The sequence below is a fragment of the Phyllobates terribilis genome, unplaced genomic scaffold (assembly GCF_046119375.1).
Source record: "Phyllobates terribilis strain yellow unplaced genomic scaffold, ASM4611937v1 Scaffold_5__5_contigs__length_657084704, whole genome shotgun sequence".
Classification (NCBI taxonomy): Eukaryota; Metazoa; Chordata; class Amphibia; order Anura; family Dendrobatidae; genus Phyllobates; species Phyllobates terribilis.
Genome location: NW_027362765.1, coordinates 213,187,989 through 213,197,404, shown reverse-complemented (window position 1 = coordinate 213,197,404; position 9,416 = coordinate 213,187,989). Strand labels below are relative to the sequence as shown.

The window sequence follows — 9,416 nt, the reverse complement described above, 5'->3', positions numbered from 1 at the left end:
CACCCGGCTTTAGCAGCCACGATTGGTGCTAGCATCAATTGTGGCCATTCAACCCCTCAGAAGCTTCCATCATCCCAATCGGCACCCCGCGATTGCGATGTGCTGATGGCTTCCATGATGACCTCAGGCTGAGTCATGGCTTGTGATCACCCAGCTATGGTGGCCTGTTAGGCCCTGCCATAACCAGGGTCTAAAACGCCTTAGTGTCAAAATGACAGGTGGGATACCTTGCATTGTAGAAGCATTGCAAGGTATTAGATTTGTGAACATACAACTGAAAGTTTAGGTACCATACCTAAGTAAAACGATAAAAAAGTCTAATACTTGTAAAAATACGAAGAAAAAAAAATGTTTTGCAACTAAAAATGCTATTTTTCTGTAAATTGAAAATCAATAAAAAAAAAAGTACACATAATTGGTATTGCCGATTTCGGAAAGACCTAATCTATAAAGCTGTCAAATTACTCAACCTGTATGGTAAAAAAATAAAAAACGAGCAAAAAATATAGTTTTTTCACCATAATGACACAAAAAATGGAATGAAAAGTCATCAAAAAGTTCTATTTATACATATATACAGTGGCGACCAAAAGTTTTGCATTTTTTTTAAAAAGTGTGATTACTTCTGTCTGGTTGTTGTGATGCCATTTTCCTGGTTATATGAGTAAACCAAGCAAATGGTTGTCAGCTATAGGGACGAAAATTTTGTTTGACATTGTTTTATCCCTTTATATGTTAATTTTCAACATTTGCTAGGCCAAATGTTTTGCATATTTTGTCACGGGTAGTCGCATTTTGCCTACATTTTTTTTGTGTGTATGTTTTTAGGTTAAAACATGGCAAAGACAATGCCAAATTTATCACCAGATGTCAGGAAGTTTATTATTCTGAGAGTGAAGTCAGGCAAAAGCCAAAAAGAGGTATATATGGAATTCAACTGTTTTCAGAGTCAAGTGTCACGTATATTAAAGAAAGAAAAAGAAGGTTATGGAACAGCTGACAAACCTAGAAGTGGACGCCCATGGAAAACATCCTCCAGAGTTGATCACATTATTAAGGAAAAGTCAGTATCTGATGTCCATAAAAGTGCTGTACAGATTTCGCATGAAATGAAGGAAGAAGATGGCGCCAAACTGTGGTGCGACGGCAAAGAGCAGAAAGGCTTCTTGACAAGTTCCAGTTAAAAAGCTTTTCATCTCTGCAAAGAATCGGAAGGTCCGACTTGAGTTTGCCAAAGGACACAGCCAATGGGAAGAGACAGTTTGGTCTAAGGTGGTGGTCGGATTAATCCAAGTTCAATCTGTTTGGTAGTGATGGCAAGCACTATATATACAGCCCACTTGGAAAACATAATGATGTAAGGTACCAAACACCTACAGTGAAACATGGTGGTAGAAATGTCATGGTTTGGGGCTGCTTTTCTGCATCTGCCATTGGCCCTTTGCATAGAATTGATGGAAATATGAATGCTACCATGTACAAGGATATACTGGAGAATGTAATTCTGACACATGGTAAAACCAAAGTAGGCAAGAGATGGAAATTCCAGAAAGACAATGATCCTAAGCACACATCCAATTTAGTCAAAAGTTGGTTAGCAAAGAGAAATGTTCGCCTGTTGCAATGGCCAAGCCAATCACCTGATTTAAACCCTATATAGCACCTTTGGGATGAGTTAGGGCAACGAGTTAGAGCCCGTACCCATAGCAATAAAGATGAATTGTTGCAGATATGCAAATGGAATGGAGCAAGATCCCTCAAGATGTCTTGAATACCCTAGTGGCTTCAATGCCCCGTCAGTGCAGTGCAGTAGTTAAAGCAAGAGGTTATGCTACAAAATACTAAGTTATGGCATTATAAACCATGAATTACTCTCTATGATGTGATCAATAAATAGTACAGGTGCTTCTCACAAAATTAGAATATCATCAAAAAGTTAATTTATTTCAGTTCTTCAATACAAAAAGTATATTATATAGAGTCATTACAAACACAGTGATCTATTTCAAGTCTTTATTTCTGTTAATGTTGATGATTATGGCTTACAGCCAATGAAAACACAAAAGTCATTATCTCAGTAAATTAGAATAATTAACAAAAAACACCTGCAAAGGCTTTCTAGGCATTTAAAAAGGTCCCTTAGTCTGTTTCAGTAGGCTCCACAATCATGGGGACGACTGATGACTTGACAGATGTCCGGAAGGCAGTCATTGACACACTTCACAAGGAGGGTAAACAACAAAAGGTCATTGCTAAAGAAGCTGTCTGTTCACAGAGTACTGTATCCAAGCATATTAATGGAAAGTTGAGTGGAAGGAAAAAGTGTGGTAGAAAAAGGAGCACAAGCAACCGGGATAACCGCAGCCTTGAAAGGATTGTTAAGAAAAGGCCATTCAAAAATTTGGGGGAGATTCACAAGGAGTGGACTGCTGCTGGAGTCATTGCTTCAAGAGCCACCACATACAGACGTATCCAGAACATGGGCTACAAGTGTTGTATTCCTTGCTAGGGCACACCTGTGAAGTGAAACCATTTCCGGTGACTACCTCTTGAAGCTCATCAAGAGAATGCCAAGAGTGTGCAAAGCAGTCATCAAAGCAAAAGGTGGCTACTTTGAAGAACCTAGAATGTAAGACATATTTTCAGTTGTTTCACACTTTTTTGTTAAGTATATAATTCCACATGTGTTAATTCATAGTTTTGATGCCTTCAGTGTGAATGTACAATTTTCATAGTCAAGAAAATACTGAAAAATCTTTAAATGAGAAGGTGTGTCCAAACTTTTGGTCTGTACTGTATGCATGTTTTTCTCAATATCTGACATGAAATCAGAATAATCCTTTCACGTTTTAGGTCAGTTAGGATTACCATAATTTTTAATATTTGCCAAATGCCAGAATAATGAGAGAGAGAGAATGTTTTAAGGCATTTTATTACTTACTGCAAAGTCAAAAGTTTACATACATTTCATTAGTATTTGGTACCATTGCCCTTAAACTGAATGACTTGGGTCAAACGTTTGGGATATCCTTCCACAAGCTTCTCACAATAGTTGGCCGGAATTTGGGGCCATTACTCCTGACAAAACTGGTGTAACTGATCCAGGTTTATAGGTCGCCTTGCTCGCACCTGCCTTTTCAGCTTTGCCCATAAATTTTCAATAGGATTGAGATCAAAGCTTTGTGATGGCCACTGCAAAACATTGACTTTGTTATCCTTAAGCCACTTTCTTACCATTTTGGCAGCATGCTTCGGGTCATTATCCATTTGGAAGACCCATTTCTGCCCAAGCTTTAACTTCCTGGCTGATGTCTTGAGATGTTGCTTCAGTATTGCCACGTAATCTTCTTTTATCATGATGCCATCTATTTTGTGAAGTGCACCAGTCCCTCCTGCAGCAAAACAACCCCACAACATGATGCTGCCTTGTTTCACAGTTGGGATGGTTTTCTTAGGCTTCCAAGCTTCTCCCTTTTTCCTCCAAACATAATGATGGTCATTATGTCCAAAAAGTAAAATTTTAGTTTCATCAGACCAAAGGACATGTCCCCCAAAATGAAGGTATTTGTTCCTGTGTGAAAATCAAATGAGGGAAAAAAAAGAGGAAAGCAAAACATGAACCCCAAAAAATCGACAATCCATCAAAATAAACGAGATACATTGATTTTAATTCTTTCTGATTTTGGAAACTGGATTAGGAAGGGGGTGCATCGGTCCTGGAGGTACTGAAATGCCAGGTCAATGCGTGGAGTGGACAGAGCAAGATCTTTTTCCATCTCCCTGTTCTAAAGATCCATCTAATATATGGTCCCCAGATAGGGGACGTATCAGATATTAAACTGATAACAACAGATACTACACTTGATCTGCATAACTCCGCCTATTTTAACACACCACCCTGACCCCCCTGCTGTTCCCAGGCGCCTCAACACCAGGGGAAGGAAGGAGAATCAATTAACGAAAAAACGAGCAGCTGTCTTCCCTTAGCACTAGTGCTGCTGATTACTTACCTGCTGCTGGTTGTTCAGCAGACTGAACATGGCTGCTCCCGCACAGCCAGATAAAGGTCAGGGGCCTATTGTGACACGCGCAGTGCTCCATTGCCACATTCCATCTACTGCAAGCAGTCTACCTGGCTGACTGAAAACCAATAGGGAGCTCACACACACAGACATAGGCAGCACTTTCAAATAACACCACAGACCAAACTTTTTTGGATATTTTTTATAATCCACAGACAGAAAATTAAAGAAGTCAATGTTCCACCAGAGGGAGACAACATTTCACTAAAGAAATTGTTGCAGACCCAAAAACTAATTTAAAGCGCATGGTACTCGGCAACACCTACCTGATGGGTCAGGTGAATTAAAACAGCTGCAGTTTATAACAAGGGCACTAGCTAACTAGGTGGTGTGTGCAACAATATACCAAAGGACACATACATTGTTGCACACACCACCTGTAGCTGGGAATAAAACACTAAAAGCATTGTCTGATCTGTTCATCCAAAAGGAAGGAAAGAAGAGTTGGATGGATAGATAGATAACATTGCATTTAGTGAAGAGCGAGCATGCTCGTTACTGCTCGGTGCTCGCCCGAGCATTTCACTGCTCGAGATGCTCGGCTCTCGCCGAGTATTTCTGGGTGTGCTCGGCGGGAGCTCGGGTCTCCACCCTGCATGTTTGGCGCTCTTTACAGAGCCAATGAACATGCAGGGATTGTCTGCCACTCACTGTAATGCCGCAGCCATGTTGGTTGTGGCATTACAGTGATTGGCTGGCCGCACAGCGTCATTAGGTCTATATCAGACCAGGCGCCGCCATGCTTGTCACAGTCACTCCGGAATCAGACAGTGTAGGGAGAGGTGCTGCTGAGCTAGGGAGAGATTTGCTTGTTTCTAGTTAGTGTAGGTATGCCAAACTATATTAGAGACACATATCCATCTCAACAAACAGTCTTTCTGAGGACTAATCCATCTGCAGAGATATCAGACAGGCAGGGTGTATAGGCAGGCAAGGTATATAGCAGACTGCAGTGCATATAGCACAAGAGGCTCCATTCCAGTTTTGTCTGCTGCTGCTGTTAGATCTTTCTAGACATAGGCCCAGGAATAATTTTTTTTTGGTCTTAATCCTCATTATTTGCTTAAAAAGCAATCCAGAGAACAACGTTTTTCTGTGCCATTTGCTTGTTGGCACTGAAGAACACAGCCAGGTCCTTTCCATATTACAGCACTAAAAATCCAGCTATTTAAAACTGTGGTTTGTCCGTCACACGGATCACAGATAATTGCGCTGAAAATGCTGCCATTTCTGGCCTCCATTAAAAATTTGTTTCAGTGTGTCAGTGAAGCTATTGACACCAGTTTGCTGTTCAAAATGGTTACCTACAGGCCAGCTTTTTAAAACCTTTTTTTCTCCGTCACACGGATCACATATACATTTTAAGAACATACTGCCATTTCTGGCCTCCATTAAAAATTTGTTTCAGTGTGTCAGTCAAGCTATTGACACCAGTTTGCTGTTCAAAATAGTTACCTACAGGCCAGCTAATTAAAACTGTGTTTTCTCCGTCACACGGATCACATATACGTTTTCAGAAAATACTGCAATTTCTGGCCTCCATTAAAAATTTGTTTCAGTGTGTCAGTGAAACTCTTGACGCCAGTTTGCTGTTCAAAATAGTTACTTACAGGCCAGGTATTTAAAACTGTGTTTTCTCCGTCACACGGATCACATATACGTTTTCAGAAAATACTGCCATTTCTGGCTTCCATTAAACTTTTGTTTCAGTGTGTCAGTGAAGCTATTGACACCAGTTTGCTGTTCAAAATAGTTGCCTACAGGCCAGGTATTTACTACTGTGTTTTTTCTGTCACACGGATCACATATACGTTTTCAGAAAATACTGCCATTTCTGGCCTCCATTAAAAATTAGTTTTAGTGTGTCAGTGAAGCTATTGATACCAGTTTGCTGTTCAAAATAGTTACCTACAAGCCAGGTATTTAATACTGTGTTTTCTCCGTCACACGGATCACATATACGTTTTCAGAAAATACTGCAATTTCTGGCCTCCATTAAAAATTTGTTTCAGTGTGTCAGCGAAGTTTTTGACACCGGTTTGCTGTTCAAAATAGTTACCTACAGGCCATCTATTTAAAAGCGTGGTTTGTCCGTCACACGGATCACATATATACGTTCGCTCCAAATTCAGCCATTTGTAGTGAACGGGGAAGATATTGTCCTCCATTTAAAATGGGCAAGGCACGTAGCAAGGAACCCGGAACTGGACGTGATGGTGATGGTGCATGCAGAGGCTGAGGCCGTGGGCAAGTTGAAATTGTGCCACAACAAACACCCACATCTTCTCGCTTGACCTTCCTGTCCCAATTAATAGGGGACCGCAGAACACCACTACTGAACACAGAGCAGTGTGAAAAGGTTATTGGTTGGATAGCAGATAATTCTTCCAATCACTTAGCCACCACCACCCTGTCTTCCACAAGGTCAAGTCTCAGTAACTGTGAGTCTGGGCCGCATATTCCTCACCTTGAACCTCCTTTCTCCCACCATACCGAGTGCCCAGAGACAACTGAGCCCACACTTGGACACTCCGAAGAGCTGTTCACTTTTCCATTTATAGATTCGGGCCTCTCGCCCGGTCCACTTGAAGCGGAGGAGATCGCATGTAGTGTTGCCCAAATATTTGAGCAGCCACGGTCACACAAAGGCGATGGTGGGAAAGTGTCACAAGAGGTGGACGATGATGAGACACAATTGCCAGAAAGTCAGGAGGAAGACCAGGGTGCGAAAGTGGAAAACGAGGTGGTGGATGATATAGTAACTGACCCAATCTGGCAGGAGGACATGCAGAGCGAGGAGAGCAGCACACAGGGGGAGGGAGGCAGAGCACCCCAACAGGCAGCAAGAAGCAGTGTGGTGGCCACAGACAGAAGGCTGGCAACCGTTCCCCGTAACACCAACACGAAGGAAGTTGAGAGGACAACTGTTAGGTCTTCCCTAGTCTGGTTGTTTTTTAAAGACTCTGCCGATAACTCCAAAAAGGTTATTTGAAACACCTGCCAGGCCAGCATCAGCAGGGGTGGCAAAACTACCAGCCTGACCACTACCAGCATCATCAGGCACATGGCAGCAAAGCACTCGACTTTGTGGGTTGAACCCCAGGGTCCAGGAACAGTGTCTGCGGGTGGCACCACTGCTTCTTCCACTGTTGTGCATGCAAGCTAATCCCCTGTCCATGGTACATGCGTAGATGCCTCCAGCCCTCCACCTGTCATTGCACACTCTCAAGTAGCAGCATCAGGAAGTACGTCCACATCTTTGTCCCAGCACAGCGTTCCGTTGTCCATTCCCCAGTCCTTGGAACGCAAGCGCAAATACGCAGTCAATGCCCCACAGGCCACACTACTAAAATCCCACATTTCGCGACTGCTTGTGCTCAAAATGTTGCCTTTTAGGCTCGTGGAGACAGAAGCATTCCGCAACCTGATGGCGGCGGCCGTTCCTCGGTACTCTGTCCCTAGCCGCCACTATTTCTCCCAGTGTCCCGTCCCCGCATTACACAATCACATGTCCCAAAACATTAGCCGTGCCCTCAACAATGCAGTTACTGGGAAACTCCACCTAACCACGAACACGTGGACAAGTGCTTGTGGGCAGGGACGGTACATCTCGCTGACTGCACACTGGGTTAACATAGTGGAAGCCGGGACCCAGTCGGACCTTGGGATGGAACACGTCCTCCCAATGCCAAGGATTGCAGGCCCTAGGTCAATCAGGGTTGCCCCCACAGTCTACAGCTCCTGCACCTCCTCCTCCTCAGCCTCCTCCTCCTCTTCGGCCTCCATCTCCGAAATGACCACATCAGTTACAAGCTGGAAGCACTGCAGCACTGCCTCTGCCAAGCGGCAACAGGCTGAGCTGAAGCTAATATGCTTAGGTGACAAACTGCATAATGCTGAAGAGTTGTGGCAGCTTTGTAAGAGCAGGCAGATCTGTGGCTGACACCACTGAACCTACAGCCAGGCATGGTTGTATGTGACAATGGCTGGAACCTGGTGGCAGCTCTGAGGCGAGGCGAGCTCACACATACCATGCCTGGCCCATGTGCTTAACCTCGTGGTTCAGCGGTATCTCAAATCCTACCCGGAGCTGCCGGATCTGCTTGTTAAAGTACACCACCTGTGTGCCCATTTTAGAAAGTCACCTACAGCTTCCGCTGCCCTTGCCATGTTTCAGCAGCGTTTGCAGCTTCCGGCTGGTGTGTGATGTCCCCACGCGTTGGAACTCTACACTGCAGATGTTGGGAAGGATTTGTGAGCAGAATAGGGCAGTTGTTGAGTACCAGCATCAACATGGCCGTCGGTAATCAGTTCAGACTCCACACATAAGACCTCAGGAGTAGACTTGGATGTCAGACATATGTACCATCCTCCAAAACTTTGAGGACTCCACCAAGATGGTGAGCGGCAATGACGCCATAATTAGCGTCATCATCCCGCGTCTCTGTCTTCTGAAACGCTCTCTGTTCACAATAAAAGAGGATGCATTGCAGGCAGAGCACGATGAGATGGAGCAAGGAACCATACAGGGTGATTACACACAGCGCAGCCTCATCTCATCCCAACTGTCATACCGTCTTTTCAGCGTGGATGGCCTGAGGACAGAGAGGATGAGGAGGCGAAGAGCATGGTCACTCGTCCTCTTGGTGAGGACACAGAAGTCTTGCCTGTTAGCAGTCTGGCACACATGGTGGAGTTTATGCTACGCTGCCTTTCCCATGACCCTCGAGTTCTCAAAATTTTGGGTGACAGTCATTACTGGTTGGTGACACTTCTAGACACACGCTACAAGGAGAACTTTATATCTCTTATTCCTGAAGCGGACAGGTCTACAAAAGTGGGGCAGTACCAGAAGGCCCTTGTGGCAGAACTAGTAAAAAAATTACCATCTGAAAATGCTGGCGGCTGTAACAACCCTGGCGGCGTGCTTGCATGGTGCACCACCTCCCACCATGCAAGACCGCAATCTTACCTGTCAGTCCATGCTGCACTCTTTGTTTCAGTACCTGCTGTGTCCATGTCTCTTGTCTGATTGCTTAGGGCGTCGGCGTGGCTTTCTGCTTGCTTCTTATAGCTACTGTGTGCACAGTCCTAATGCATCCCCAGCCTATTGCTGTGAGTCACTGGATACTTAATCCCCCTCCACCCAGTAGGAGGGGCCTGAGCAACACTTTCCATCTGTTTTTTACTTGCAAATAGTTGCCAGGTCCTGTCGTGTATCTAGTCTGTTTCTGCCACCCTCGGGGCTGTATACCCAGGCCTGTTACCTGTACCTGTGACTTTAGTCAGTTTCCGCCACCCTGGGGGCTGAGTTCCCAAGCTTGTTCCTGTATC

At 44.3% G+C, this 9,416-nt stretch overlaps 1 pseudogene; it reads right to left on the bottom strand.

The window, feature by feature from the left end:
* Positions 1 to 3,700: 3,700 nt before the first annotated feature.
* Positions 3,701 to 3,874, bottom strand: LOC141150413 (U2 spliceosomal RNA; annotated as a pseudogene).
* Between the last annotated feature and the right edge of the window lie 5,542 nt (positions 3,875 to 9,416).